The sequence below is a fragment of the Betta splendens genome, chromosome 16 (genome assembly GCF_900634795.4).
Source record: "Betta splendens chromosome 16, fBetSpl5.4, whole genome shotgun sequence".
NCBI classification, from domain to species: Eukaryota; Metazoa; Chordata; class Actinopteri; order Anabantiformes; family Osphronemidae; genus Betta; species Betta splendens.
In genome coordinates, this window is record NC_040896.2 from 2657877 (window position 1) to 2673694 (window position 15818).

The following is a 15818-nucleotide window of genomic DNA, read 5'->3' on the forward strand; positions in this document are numbered from 1 at the left end:
GAAGGAAATTCAGAAATGCTCACACAAATGGAGCAAGCGGACACATAAATCTACGTCGCCCTGGCCTTTAGAGGGGACATTTGATCTGAGGCAGTGTGCAGAGATGCAGGGTTTTATAAAAACCTATAAGATAAAAGACAAATCTGTAAAGCGAGGCCTTAAACGGGAAAGAGAAAATGCAGTGTTGCAATTGTTTATCAACTGTGCAAAAATTATGAGCAAAAAGACGACTCAATGTGGTGATAACCAATTTAATCAGATCTCTATAACTAAGTCTCTTTCAGATGCGTCCCAGATGGATGCAGAAGAAACAAAACCATTACGGACAAAGAAGCCAGTTCACCCTGTAGCTGATCTAGAAGGGACAGACAGGGCAGTGAAAAGGGATGAGTTGTTAGAACTGCCCGACATTTATTTAAACACAGAGAAAATCTCAATTGGAAATTCCTGCAGTGAAAGTGATCTGCGTGACAGAGCAGTTAGATCACTGTGGGCTGAGTCAGATGAGGAATCAGTGTGTGTGGGTGACGAATGGGTAAATGAGGTTTCTGATGGACTTCCTCTGCTGGTCAAAGGGGCAAAGTGTCAAAATCTGCCCTGGCCTTCAAGACCAGATCAGAATGATCTGAATGACACTGTGGAACTTTGCAACTTGTCACTAGAACAAATAACTAAGCATGTGATTCATGCTGTTGAGCTGCGTCAGAAGCAGGCAAAGGAGGCAGTGAAAGAAGCAACACGCCAGCAGCAGCGAAAAGAGGGGGAGAAAAGAGAGAGGAGGATGGTCTCTGCTCAACCAGCCAGCGTGCCTCAGACCCCACCTACACCACCAGGCATGGCCACACCTGAGGTGATGTACATTCTACCAGGAGGGTGGACAAGACGACCTCCTATGAGGAGAGGAGGGTTCCCTGCAGACAAAGGCAGAGGAACGGGGCAGCCACAAAGGAGGCGTGAGATGCTACTGCTGTGGGAAAACTGGTCACGTAAGAAGCCATTGCTTTGATTGGCTACGAGGCTCACGAGGAGTGCCGAGACCAAAGGGGTCCGCTGATCAATGTGGAGGCCCCTCAGCTGGGTACTAGAGAGGACCAGACACCTGCAGGATTCATGAACTTTGTTGATGGGCTCCATCAACAGCCCAAAAGCCAGAGGCCTCTGAATCTGTGACCTCACCTTGATGCACACTTTAGTACTTTGAGACTCAGACAAATATCTAAAATTTGGAAACAAAATAAACAAGTCGGCTGGTGAGAATGACTTAGTCCTTAAACCTGCCAACAGAGACAAAAATTAAAAATATGCCAATTTTACTAGGCAAGGGAAAGACAAAGGTATAGAGAATATTTCAAGATAAAGTTCCCAATTCAATCACTCTGCTGACAAATGCTCCACCTGATGCTCAGTGGGTGACGGTGTTAAAAACAATGTAAATTGAAGTATGTGGATGAAGGGACTGTGTGCACCAGACTTTGAGACATGCCTCATTTCATCTCTCCAACTAACACTAACTGTAGACAGTTGTCTCATTATATTGGTAAAGACTCATTCTCATTATTGAGGTAAGGAAGTTTCACTAGACAAGCCTTAATACTGTAGGAAGTGCCTCCCACATACCATAAAGTGAGTGAAGTATCTGAGGAGGTCAATCAGCTAAAAAGGGAATGAGGAGAGTGTACATGTTTCCCTCATACAGTAAACAGCAGTTTGATCCCTACAGTATGTAAGCTAGTATAACGCATCATGCTCTCATGTGTTACAGAAAACATTAAACTTCAAGGTGACTAAAACCAGGTGTGCCTTCCATTGCTACTGTGCCAGTTCTCCAATAGATAGAAAAACCAAACCATTCAGAACCTGCAAGGTGTAACTGTTGCAACAATGCTTAGCCTTCTATAGTACTGTATTGTGATGCTATGGATTGTGGCGCTGCAAGCAGCTACAGTTCACTACACTACATTTAGGATTTGCACAGTACGTTTACTGTTTAAGTGGGGCTGCAGTTTTAATGATCGCCTTGACATGTTTTGATGAGGTTCCACTTAGTTCTTATCATCACTATCATTAATATATTCCAACAGAGCAGAAGACACATTTAGCAAATGTGTAAACCAGGTCTCAGTTCATTTTTTCTTTCCATTCTTTTGCTAAACAGTTGACATAGATGTCATCAGTCTGCAGGCCTTAAACAAGTGTTACAGGGCTGTGGTGTTCTTTACGGCATAGAAGGAGGAGGTCTGGGGAAGAGACTGAGCAGCAACAGTGACGGTGCTTTATCCTCCAAGAGGGGTGACTGTATGTGGGTTTATATGGACTTTCTTTAATAGGTTACAATACTTCAGTTATCGTCCACAGCTATTTTGTTATCACTACAAATTCTGACAGTAACAGGGGAATTATAATTAGATGTAACAATAATTGTGGGGTTGTTTGAATTTCTAGGGTATAGCTTTGCGTTTCCAACAGTTAACTAGGTTGTGTTATGTCCATGTGTCATTTCTGATAGTTTGTGAGGATTCAGCTTATTTAGTCTTTACGTTAATTTTGTCATAAAGTCACTTAATGCATGCATCCGCAATGCGTCTTGAATTTAAAAAGGTTTCCTACAACGCAATGATTCTGTGTTCATAATGAGATTAGTTTGTGTTAATGTTGTAGTTATTAAGGTCTAAACATTCTTGTTCCTTCTATTGACATCATCCTTAATTTCACTCAGTTTTATTCAGGGTTTGATGATATAGTCCCCGGTAAGGATAAATACGTAGGATAAATAAGTGTAGGAAATTACTTTTAGGGTTTTGCTAGTGTTCTTTTATCCATCCATCTTAATTTAATGATTTAATCGGCTTCAAATTCAATGGACAGTTATCTGTCTATTGAGGGGGGAAAAATGTATTGTAAAAAATTGTTTTGATTATTGCTTTATGACGGTCCCTAGTAACTGGGGAACTTGTGTGTGGCATCTGCTGTGAGAATGGACTATTCTGTTTCTGTTGTGTTTTATCCCAAGTTGGTGAACTTAATCCATGGGAGAAAGGTTGTGGTCGAGTTGGCACAAAATTTGATTTGGTATATACTGTAAATAGCTTACGCTACAGAGGAATATGATCTCACAGCGGGACTCATTGTGGAGTGATAGGAAAAGTGACAGGAGCAGGGTATGTCAGGAAGGAAAGGAGTTAAGGGAAGTCGAAGAGTGAATGAAAAGGGAAGTGTAAATGTGAGAATGACAATAGAGGGATGAAAAAGTACTGTGAACATTGCATTTTAGTGTGTAGCTTGTAAAAATATGCCGAACGCATAGACTAACATTGCATGAAGCTTTGCTTGACAAAACAGTGTTTAATGCATCAACCAAGTTTCTATGTGAAACAGATGATTAATATACGCAGGAAAGCTGTGTTGTTCCATTGCAGGAAAGAAGAGGACAAAGAAGATCAAACTCCGGATCACTGATGGGCCCTGAGTGACACTGCTAACTCATTTAGCAGAACAAGGTCACAGGCTAGCCTTTCTAAATTATAGTTCTCATAGAGCAAGAGGTTTCTCTCTTAGCTCACGTGCACAACAAAAACCCTAAGCTCATGACATGACTGACTGATACTGTATATGCTCTGCGGACTGACTATGACACATGTCGATGATGTTTCTTGTTGTTGATTTATATAATGAGGGTTTAACAATTTTCATTCTGCATCTCAGTGTGTTGTTGTACACAGGAAGCTCACATTAACAACTTCAGCCCTTCTCTCTACACAGAGCAGCAGTGGAGAAACTGTGTCAACTAATTTTCTAAACTAATTTTTTTCCCTAACCAACTTCTCTCCTACTCTTAACCTCCATCCACAGATTACTTCAGTATCAGAGGAGGGTGTGTCTTATGATCTGCTACAACTGTGGGTTTTTATATTCTCTGATCTTTTGATATCTACAGCAACGACCTGGAATAAAAAGCAAACTACAGTGGCAGCGGTTCAAAGTGACTAGGGTTTTTACTGCAGTACCGCCGCGTCGCCACGGTGCAGCGAGTGCGTCGCTGACTAAAGATTTTTAATCCTGCAGCCGGCTGGAAAAAATCAGGACGCTAGTCTCATTTTCACCACCAGGTGGCGCAGCGTTGATTAGAAGCCTCCAAAGCACTACAGCGTAACTGAGGTCCGACTGTTCATTTCTACCTGTAACACACATATATTACACCAGACCTATTTTACTATTAAGTCTTTACTATTAAGTATCTGTTGTGTGCTAAAACATGGGGAGTATGAAGGGCAACAACTTGTTGATGGCTTAGTTATTTTCTGTTCACTGCGAAGTTATAATTGTTCTGTGTGGTTTAAAACAGGCAGCGCCACAGCAGCAACACATTCTTGTTTTCATTCTCCTCAGCTTTTTCGTGTCTTTAAATAGAAGGCGTCTCTTAAAAATATGTACACACCCACCGCTCTAACATCTGATACAACATATTGGCTTCACATAATACCATGATTATGCGTCGCGGTTTAATTAATATAATTGAATGCGCAAGTAAAGACGTAGAGCGCAGTCCATCTGCGACTACAGCCGCTTATTTAGGTTTTAAACTTCCACAACTTGTTAATGAATGTTTTCCAATAGTCGTAGATTTTACGTAAATAACCGTAATAATCATAGGAATTTGTTTTACAGCAGTTGTCGGTCGTAATTTTGACAGGACGCCAGAAATCAGCAGATCTACAGCGACGCATTACAGCAACATGTTTGTTCCTACGCGTTTACTCTGTGTCTGCAGAACTGCAGTTTGACTTGTTTTGACTGTGCGTGTCATTGTAACTGAGTGGCTGAGAGACTTATTCGACCCGTGTACGTTTCAACATTTTCATTTCCCATCCGTCCATCCAGCCACTTTCACCGGCGTTTTCGTTTCTCTTTCGATGAGCGGCAAACGGATTTTAATCAAAGCACCGCCTTAAAAACCAATAAAACAGGCAAAAATATTTGTTTTTTACAAGAAGACACGGAATTGGAGTGTTATGTTTTTATTGTTTAGAGACAAACGGAAAACAAAAAGTCGTTCTCTCGTTACCTCTGCATATAATTTGGTGGAGACATCAATCTCTTACACAAACACGTGACGTGTTTCGGAGTCATGTGTCCAGACAGAGAGTGACCAATACACAAATGTATGGATGTGCAAATGCAAGCTACGAGAGGAACGGGGCAGTGGTGCACGAGATGTAGCGAGAATTTGTTTTGACTGTGCGTGTCATTGTAACTGAATGAGTGGCTGATGTGACTTATTCGCCCGTGTACGTTTCAAAACTTTGATTTCCCACCCGTCTATCTATCCTGAATAAAAGCACCGCATTACAAACCAATAAACTGAACAAAAATATTTTTTAACAAAAACACACGGACTTGAATTTTAGGCTGTTTTTTTCGTTTAGAGAAAAACGAAAAACAAAAAACCTCTGCTTTTAATTTTTAATCGAAGCTCATCCGTGGATGAGTCGTAGCAGAGAGCTCCCGACTGCCGCTCGAATGAAACACGAGATCGAATGAAATGTGATGTGTTTCGTACTCAGATGACTTGGATCTGAGTTCGACCAAGCTTTTGCTTGTCTCATGTTTGCTCACAGTCGCAAAGGAAATCTACACACCCCTCCCCCTCCCCGTAGAGGCGCATAGACATGCTAATGTGTTGCTACTACTCGATCAGCAGGTGAGAAATACCTCAGCTTCAGGACAAAGCTCCGTGGGAGACAGGGCAGCATCGGGCGGCGTGATCAGCTGCAGGTCTAAGACTCATTAATGCAGCAAGTAGTTTGTTCTACATACGTTTACTCTGCAAAAATAAACGTATGTATTTATCGTAGCGTAGTCTAAGTTATTTGTAGCACTTCGACATTCGTTTAAAATATGCAGTGCTTTTTAAAATGAAAATACTAATATTATTATTTATTACCTTTATTGTAAACACAGTATTAATTGCACAATTTGGACTGGCGAAGATTTGCGCTTCTTTCATAATAATCATGGATAATCAAGGAAGAAACTGCAGTTCATATTTGTTATTCAGGGACGGTTTAATAAAGATTCAGTATGGTTTTTGACTGAACTGTCAGCCAAGGTACGTGCATTATCAAATGAATGCGCCTGTCAGCGGGGAAGACATCAACTCTATTCAGTCGCTCTTCAGTCGCTGCTGCCGTCTCCTCCCCAGTTCACACACCTTAACACTAGTACCACTGGGTTTTCTAAATATACCAGTTCCTACTACAAGGTGTTCCTACGAAGTTAACCAGCTGTTTATTTCGTTATTACTCCTTTCACCTGTACCACATAAAGTCATTGCAGAGCTACAGCCATGTTCCCACGAAGTTAACCAGCTGTTTATTTCGTTATTCCCTCTTTCATGTCCGTCTGTTGAATGAAAGTGGGCGTGGCCATCCACGTCCCAGAGCGGTGACACTCGGGGATGGGAAACGCTCATCAACACGCAGGACAAAGATCTGCGTTTCTCTGCTGCCACAGCCTCGGCTGCGTTGTGTTGTTAGTCTCCCTTTCACCTGTACCATATGAAATGTGTTCCTACGAAGTTGCTCAGCCGCTTTCAGAATTCCCCATGCAGGTTTGAACAGGGCAAACATTATTTTTATTTACAAAAAAAAATTAATACGTTTACAGATTGACCGGTGATGCCGCACAGGTTGCTCTCAGTTACAGCAGCTGTTTGAAGCAGGGAAAAGCGAGTTAGCTGTCCTTGTCGATGCCTTGACAATGTTTTAGCATCGGTTAGATCTCTGAGCCCCGACTTTTATGTCTTCTTTGGATTAAAAAACAAATGTTGAATGTTCTCAAATAATATAATATTGCCGCCCTCCGCGGCTCCCAGTGTTTGTTTTTTTCATTTAATACGTGGGTGTTACCGGTGGCAGACCTCTGGTCTAGATCATCCTTATTCACTTTTTTAAATTGTAGTAGTGTAACCTTAGTTAGTATTCCTTTTTATTTTTTTTTATTTTATGTTTGGGAAACGTGACATTTCAGCTACTGTGATTTTATTTGTCATCAACATTAGTTCCTACCTGTCCTTGTTGACGGGGGACAAGAAAATGTGACGCGCGTTGGGTGAGAGCGGCGTAAAGAAAAAAGTGTACATGTGCCGTACTGTCTTGCCGTGTGGTGCATTACAGAAGAATTCCACGTAAAGAAAATTGCCCGTACCAACAGCAAGAAATCAGGGTTACAGTAGCTTGTCTGCCATAAATCGAACGCTGCACGCGGGAGGGCGCACCGTTCAGCTTCCTATTTTCGGTTTTAAACTGCCATAATTTGCCATAATTTACTTACGTTCATAACTTCATACTATAACGCGACAAGCGGTTCATGGTCTTGGCGATTCATGCACTAAGTAATACAACGTTGTCATCTCGTGATCACATGATGATGATGAGACGCTGTTTTTCCAATAATTAAAATAAAAAAAACTGCTTCCACTCAGACTCGAACCCCGGACAAAAAAAAAACGTTGTGGCCATGCACGTTAACCACTAGGCCACCAAAGACCTGATCATTGGTTGTTCTACAAGAGCCTATATGACGTAAGCAACTACGATGTTTCAGGACCAAAAGTGGGAGTCAATCGCCACCTACAGGCCAGAAGGACGTAACACACTCCTCCTGCAGTACAAACCCGCCACTGACGCGGCAGATTTGAAACCCAAACACGGTGGGGGTAGACACTTTTACCGGCTGCCTCTGTATATGTTCTATTCAGCCTAACCCTAACCCTAGCTCTGTAGGATGGTTTATGCTGCACTATAGTGCAGATCTTTCTGCCTCTCAGCTATCAGCTCTCAGGTCACAGCTGGAGCACCAGTCTGAGGGGGACAGAGGATGGTGCAGCAGAAGTGTGCTGGAGCCCTGAACGGTCCAGAAATGAGGGACTCTGTGTTCAACGTGAAGGCAAGCTGGGCCAACTGGGTCGCTAGCAGAAAGGCAGGGCATCAGATGAGGTTCCAAGGACAACGCAGAGGGTGCAGTGCCATAGCTTCCAGTACAACCGTGACGGACGAAGGAGGAGTCGATGGAGCCGAAGGAGCTGATGGAGAGTCCAATTATTCCACTTCCAGCTACACTCCTCAAACAATCCTCACCCACCTAATATTGTGGGGCTGCGCTGACCAACACGGCTATAGGGTGTGGGCGGAGCGCCGCCCTTAGCTGCATCGTTGATATACACTGATGTTTGAATTTGCCCGTGCATGAGCTGAATTGCAGATGCTGGATGACGTGGGATCACAGACCTTCATGATTGACTGTGGTTGGTGTGGAGTCTGTGAAGAGTCTGTTGTGATAAAGAGGACACTAATGTAGAATGAAAACTGTGAGGTTTGTTACTGAATGTACTTGTTTACAGGCAGCGTGGGAGGATCACCTGTTGGAGCTGAAAGAAGAGCTTAGGTGTTCTATTCACCACAGATTTTGTGAATCTTTAACTTTGCTGTGTCATCTTAATGTTGAAGTTCATGTCTATTTAATATAATGCAGCATGATGAGTCAAAGAGGAGCTTTCTTGGCCGCTCGCTTTTAAGATTGATGGGCATTAAAATGCCCATGAGGAGGGGATTTGTAGTGTATTTATGTATCATATCATATATTATTATATAGGTAGTGAACAATCTGTTCGGGTCAGGTTAAGATGCAGTGACTGTTCCTCAACCCTTGCAGTTTGGCAGGGTCGTTGTCTGGGGAGCATCTGGAAATGGGGAGCATCTGAAAATTGATCATTGCTTATGAGAGAAGTACAGAGAGTAGATGGGTTCGTGTGAGGTGGGGTGAAAGAGTTTGCTTGAACTGGGTTCGCAGAATCTGTGTTCTCAGAATCTGTTGCGTAAACTGTTTATCCGAGCTGTTCCTAAGGAAATATTCAAAATGTCACGCCGACCTGGGAAAGGAGCTAGGAGGTTGATGGTGGGCCAGATGCAGCTGGAGCTGGACAGATAACACGGCCCAGCGCCAGGACTTTCCGAGCAGCCGAGAAAAACATCTACACGTCCTTATTTGGACATGTGGAAAGATTTTAGGTGGTGGTTAAAAGCAGGCCTTCACAGGCTGGGGTTTTCAGAGCGCTTCGCAGAGGGTCCGCTGGTAGCACACAGCGGACCTTTTCCGACCTCTCGGTTCTCTCTGCAGAGGAACAAGCAGGTGAATTCGGTCTCTGCCTCTCTTGTTATTACTCTTTTGTAATCATTATATGATTGTTTCAATTTGTCATGTATAATAAATTTGTATGCTATTGATTTAAACTTCAAAGTTGAGTTCTTGTGAAATCTCTGTCGTGATTGAAGAACAAAGAGAATACACGACACTTTCCTCTTTTCATCAAGCTCAAAGTTCCATCACACCATAACGCAATAAACATATAATGATCACTTTGACACTCAAATGAGCAGAGAAGTCAGAATGATTAACCAGCAACATTAAATGCATAGAATCTTAAGGTCTTATATGTGGTCCCTTACAACGCTGTAACAAATTAAATGTTATTCATGATGCCTGGTCTTGTCTTATGCAACACCCAGTAAACACTAAAACATACACGAATAATAAATGCAAGCAAAATCAAATTATAAGTGACCTAATCTGGACATTACTAATTAAACAATTGTAACACTTAAAAATGTGATACAATAATGAGGATACCGAATTGTAGCTGGTGGAAATAGTCCATGTGTATGTTGCACAGATTAAAAGAAGTAAAGAAGGTGAGTCTCTCTATTTCAACTTTGTGTCTACACACAAAGGAAAGCATGGTGATGAGTTGAAGTCCCTTTGTAACTTTAGGAATTTCCTGGCAAATCTGTAGATCAGGCATTAAACATCTCACAGAAACCAATCTAATACCAAATGAAAACATTTTGTCCACAGAATACAATGACATCTGTTTCATGGAAGTTGAAGGTTCTGGTGCGTCTGAACCAGAACTTGTGTCCAAATGAAGTCTCTTGTTCTCTTTGATGAGCACATTCCACATTTTATGGCTGGTGGTCCCAGTTCTGGGAGAGACAGCTTCTTGGTGATAAATGTGACAGCCTCTCTTTTTGGCATGATAAACAGAGGTAGAATCCTGAGGGATTTACAGGTAGATCAACAAAGTGGACTCATGGTTCTTTGATATGGACATTTGAGATGTTGGCGTCAATTGGTGCCTGTGGTGATAGAAGCCAGTCTCCTGTTGTGGAGAAAGATTCAGGGTCCCTTATCTCTGGGGACTGAAAGGGACGTAGGGGCTCTTCAAAGGAGGGAGTTAAGTTCACATGTAGGTCAGGTTACCTCAGTCCAGACGTGGATTGCTACAGGGGCTTTTATTTTGAAAGGATTTGGAGAAGCTGTGTGGGACTGTTTTAACACCACTGTGTGGACGGAGCTCTGTGACTCACATGGGGAGGACATTAACGCAATAACAGACTGTGTAACGGATTACATCAACTTCTGCTGTGAAAACACTGTTCCCTCCAGGCGGGTTCGGTGTTTCACCAACAACAAGCTGTGGATCACCCCTGATATTAAAGCTCTGCTAAAGGAGAAGAAGAGAGCATTTAAATCAGGGGACAGGGAGGAGCTGAGGAGGGTGCAGAAGGAGCTGAGGAGGAAAATCCGTGAGGGGAAGTCCAGCTACAGGAGGAAGATGGAGGAGCAACTGCAGCAGAACAATGTCAGTGAGGTGTGGAGAAGCCTGAAAACCATCTCTGGCTTCAAAGCTCCACACCCACAGGCTGAAGGGGACCTGAGCTGAACTCATACTTTAATAGGTTTGACCAAGCACCCACTCACACCTCCCAGCAGCTGCCTCTAAACCTTTTGGCACCTCATACCACTGGATTACCAGCCCCCACAGCCCTTCACACCTTTACACAAAGCCCTCTACCCTCAGCCCTGACGACTGGTGACTCATCCCAACAACACCCCCTCACTTCACACCACACTGAGACACTCCTTCAACCCCTCACTTTACACCACACTGAGACACTCCCTCAACCCCTATCCTTCTCCAGCACCCAGGTGAGAAGTGAGCTCAGGAAGATCAAGGCCAGGAAAGCAGCTGGACCAGACGGCATCAGCTCCAGACTCCTAAAGTCCTGTGCAGGCGAACTGTGTGGAGTTATGGAGCATGTCTTCAACCTGAGCCTCAAGCTGAGGCTGGTACCACAGCTCTGGAAGACCTCCTGCGTGGTACCAGTGCCCAAGACACCGCACGCCAAAGACCCCAGCAGCTTCAGACCAGTGGCTCTGACATCACACCTGATGAAGAAACTAGAGAGACTGGTCCTGGGTCACCTCCACTCTGCGGTGGGAACCTACTCGGCATCGGAGTAGACGACGCCGTCATCTTCCTCCTACATCGAGCTCTTTCCACCTAGAGAAGCCCGGCAGCACTGTAAGGATCATGTTCTTTGACTTCTCCAGTGCCTTCAACACCATCCAGCCGGTGCTTCTAAAACACAAACTGGGGGAGGCTGGTGTGGACCTTTATCTGACGGAGTGGATTATGGACTATCTCACAAACAGGCCTCAGTTTGTGAGAGCCAGGGACCGTGTGTCTGACACTCTGACTTGCAGTGTGGGGGCCCCACGGGGGACTGTACTGGCCTCCTTCCTCTTCACCCTCCACACATCAGACTTCAGACACAACACGGACAGCTGTGTTTTGCAGAAGTTCTTTGATGACTTTGCAATCGTCGGACTGATCACTGATGATGACGATGCAGAGTACAGAGGACTCACTCAGAACTTTGTGGACTGGTGCCAGCGGAACCACCTCCTGATCAATGCAGGGAAAACGAAGGAGATGGTGGTGGATTTCTGCAGACAACAGTCTGCTGTCATCCCACCGATGCACATCCAGGGAAGGGACATTGAGAGAGTGGACTCTTACAAGTACATGGGTGTGCATCTGAACAATAAACTGGACTGGACTCATAACACAAATGCACTGTACAGGAAGGGTCAGAGCAGACTCTACCTGCTGAGGAGACTGCGGTCTTTTGGAGTGAGGTAGCCACTCCTGAAGACTCTGTGGTGGCATCAGCCATCCTGTACGGTGTGGTCTGCTGGAGCAGCAGCATCACAGTGAGGGACAGGAAGAGACTGGACAGGGTCATCAAGAAGTCCAGCTCAGTCCTGGGCTGCACTCTGGACACGGTGCAGGAGGTGAGTGAGAGAAGGGTTCTGGCTAAACTGACATCCATCATGGACCAGGTCTCTCACCCACTGGAGGACTCACTGTCTGCTCTGGAGAGCAGCTTCAGTAGCAGACTGATCCACCCTCGCTGTGTGAAGGAGAGATATCGTAGATCCTTCCTACCTGCTGCTGTCAGACTGTATAATCAGAACTGTTGACCACATACCACCACAGTCACTCACCCACTGCATCAGTGGTTTATATAGCAACCTGCTCTGCACAATATTTGTGTAAATCTGTGAACAATCATGTATATTGTTACCGGTACAAATTTTATACCCATTACTGTGCAATAACCCTACAATGACCTCATACTCACTCTAACTGTACTGTACTGCTTTGTACTGTGCCAACACAAACTGTTCTGTACCTGTATTCTTGCTTATCTGTACTGCTGTTGTGAGAAGTAATTTCCCCACTGCGGGACTATTAAAGGTTTTCTTATTATTATCTTATCGTATCTAATGTGTTCTTTTTGTTTTTGTTCTTTTTTGTGTGGTACACCGTGAGTGAGGGGATTGTGTGTGGGAGTGACCATCAATGAGCAGTGCTCTGTTGGGTGTGTGAAATGTAAGTGATGCTTGCTTTCTACAAAGGAAGTACACCAAGAGATGCAGTTTTTTTGTGTCTCATTACCTGCACAGTCTGCTCTAATCTGAGCAGCTAAAACACAAATGATATCACCTGTAGATGAGTACGGCAGTTAATTGGGCATTTACTTAATTAGCCTCTTAAAATAATATGTGGTGTGTTGCTGTAGTCTAGAAAGTCTTCCCCTGAGCCAAATGCGCATAGTTCATTAAAGAACGAAACAGCATTGAGTTTTTATTGTATAAGCAAAAGGACAAAGCTAAAGTGCATTCTGTCATTTAAAAACAATTCAAATTAAAAACTATTGTAATTAAACACAAAGATTAGTTTCTTACGTTAACGTGAAGAACCTAATTAAAAAAGTTGTTATTAAGGGTCACTCCTATTAACACCACATGCTGTTATGGGGCATTACCCACAATGCATTGTGCTATAAATTTGCATATATTGTTGAATTCTGTAATGTTGACTTAATTCCTTAAAAAAACACCCCCTCAACTATTAGACAGACCAGGTAGTTTAAAAAAGCTTAATGTCTACACCTGCTCTTATGGGGAATCAACAATGCTATGAACTCATCACATAATATGCATAGAGCTGCTGTGAGCATTAGGAGTTTGACTTGTAAGACAAAGTGCTACTGAGCTCAATCCCTTATCTGCTGCAGCTGCGCCGTTGCCATAGAACAGGCAGGAACCTCCACTGATCAGCACAAAGAGCTGGAGTGAGGCTGATTTCCACCCCAGCTTAGCAGGCTTGTTACACCAAAACCATAAAGATTATCACAAAAATAACTTCACATTATGAATCCCAAGGCTTCAATGAGCATTAAGGATAGTTCAAAGAGATCTGTTGAAATTCAAGAAATGCCAAAATGAAGAAAGTATGTAAAGGATTGCTGAACTTGATGAAACATAGTTGAATGTATCAAAAGGGGTAAATAGAGTCTAAGAGCTGAAAGAATAGTTGAATGTTGTGGAAACATTTAAAACAGCTGACAGTAGCTGCAGAGGAAGTACCTGAATTTTAATACAAAATCAGCATCAATCATTGCAATTTCAATTTTAACACATTGTAGTGGCTCACAGCAGTTAGTCCCGCCCCTAGTCGCTAAGGCTTATGGGTAATACAACCGTTCTTGTTTTTGTAGTCTTATAGTTAAAGTTAGGATTCAAAAAATTGTATCATTTTGGTGAAATTATTTAGCATCTTGTTCATTTATAATTCGAGACGAATGTGTGTGAGAGTGACCATCAACGAGCAGTGATATGTTGGATGTGTGAAAAACAAAAGTGCCTTGCTCTCTACGAAGAGAGCTCACTAAGAGGTGTAATTATTCTCTGTTGTTTGTCTGCACAGTTAAGTCTGAGCAACTGTGACATGAAAGATTTCACCTATAGATACGTGCAGTGTTTAACTGAACATTCAGTTAATTGGCCTTGTTTGCAAGACAAACACTGAAATCATTTTATCATCATCATTGTATGTTGCTAAGTCTGGAACGTTTTCCTCTGCGCCAAATGTGCATAGTTTTTTAATAAGAGTGTTGATGCATTTTTATTTTGAGCAAAAGGACAAATCTGAAGAGCAATGTGATGAAAAAATATTTGAAATAACAAAATTTGTAATTAAACAAAGATTAGTCTCTTATGTTAACAGGAAGAGCCTAATCCAAAAATTGTTCATCATTAAGGGTCACCCCAAATAACACCATGTTCTGTTATGGTGCATTACCCACAATGCATTGTGCTATAAATTTGCATATATTGTTGAACGCTGTTATGTTGACTTAATTCCTTAAAAACACCCCCTTAACTATTTGACAGACCAGGCAGTTTAAAAAAGCTTAATGTCTACACCTAACTTCACTTTATGAATCCCAAGGCTTTAATGATCACCTGGTGTGCGTTTTTTGCTTGAGGATTGAAAATTGTGGCCACAGTCGCGATTTAAAAATGCCTGTCCCTCTGTGATTTTACCCAGATGTCAGAGAGTTTTTTCCATTGGAGTGAATGGGAGGATTTCTGGAACTCTCTGTGCTTTGTGGCAGATACAGACTAAAATGTAGTTTTGATGGCTTAGCCAGGCACATCATTGGTAGAAGACAAGTATGACTAGAAACGAGTGAAGAAAATGCGTTGATAGAGTGAAAACTGTGGCTGTAGTGACGAGTTAAAGAGAAAAGTTCTGGCGAAAGAAAGCGTGACTTTTGAGTTAAAGTGCTACTGAGATCAATCCCATATCTGCTGCAGCTGCGGTGTTGTCATGGAACAGGCAGGAACCTCCACTGATCAGCACAAAGAGCTGGAGTGAGGCTGATTTCCACCCCAGCTTAAAAGGCTTGTTACACCAAAAATTTTTTCCTAAAAGAAGAATTCCTAAAAAACCACCCTAAGCTTAAACTGCTATAAGAATCTGTTAAAGATATAAAAATGCTAAAGAACTAGTGTCTCACTATGAAATCACTAGTGCCAATTTCTTAGAATACCAACAACTAAAGTCAATACTTAATGCAAAAAGTAAGAATACTGCCATCCACATGCAACCACCACCAGTAATAGAGCGATTTATTGATATATCAGGGAAAAGGACAGTATCCAAAATCTATATCTTAATTTCCAATGTAGACCAGACAGTGAGCCTTCCGATCTCTAAATGGGAAGCTGATCTCAATATCACCACTAGTTACACGTTCTGGAATAACATATGTTCTAATTTATTCAGAATGACAAAAAATACAAATTTACAACTAATACAATACAAAATTCTTCATAGAACTCACTATACAGGACAAAGGATGTTCCAAATGGGTCTCACAAACTCAAATATTTGCCCTCATTGTACAGATAACACAGCAGATAGATTCCTACATGCATTCTGGTCATGTTCACCTGTGCAGCAATTTTGGCAAAGAGTATGTGAACACCTGTCAACCCAGTTAAGCTGTCCAATCCCAGCAGCCCCTGCACTTTGTCTTCTAAAAAATTAAGCATTGCTCAGTACC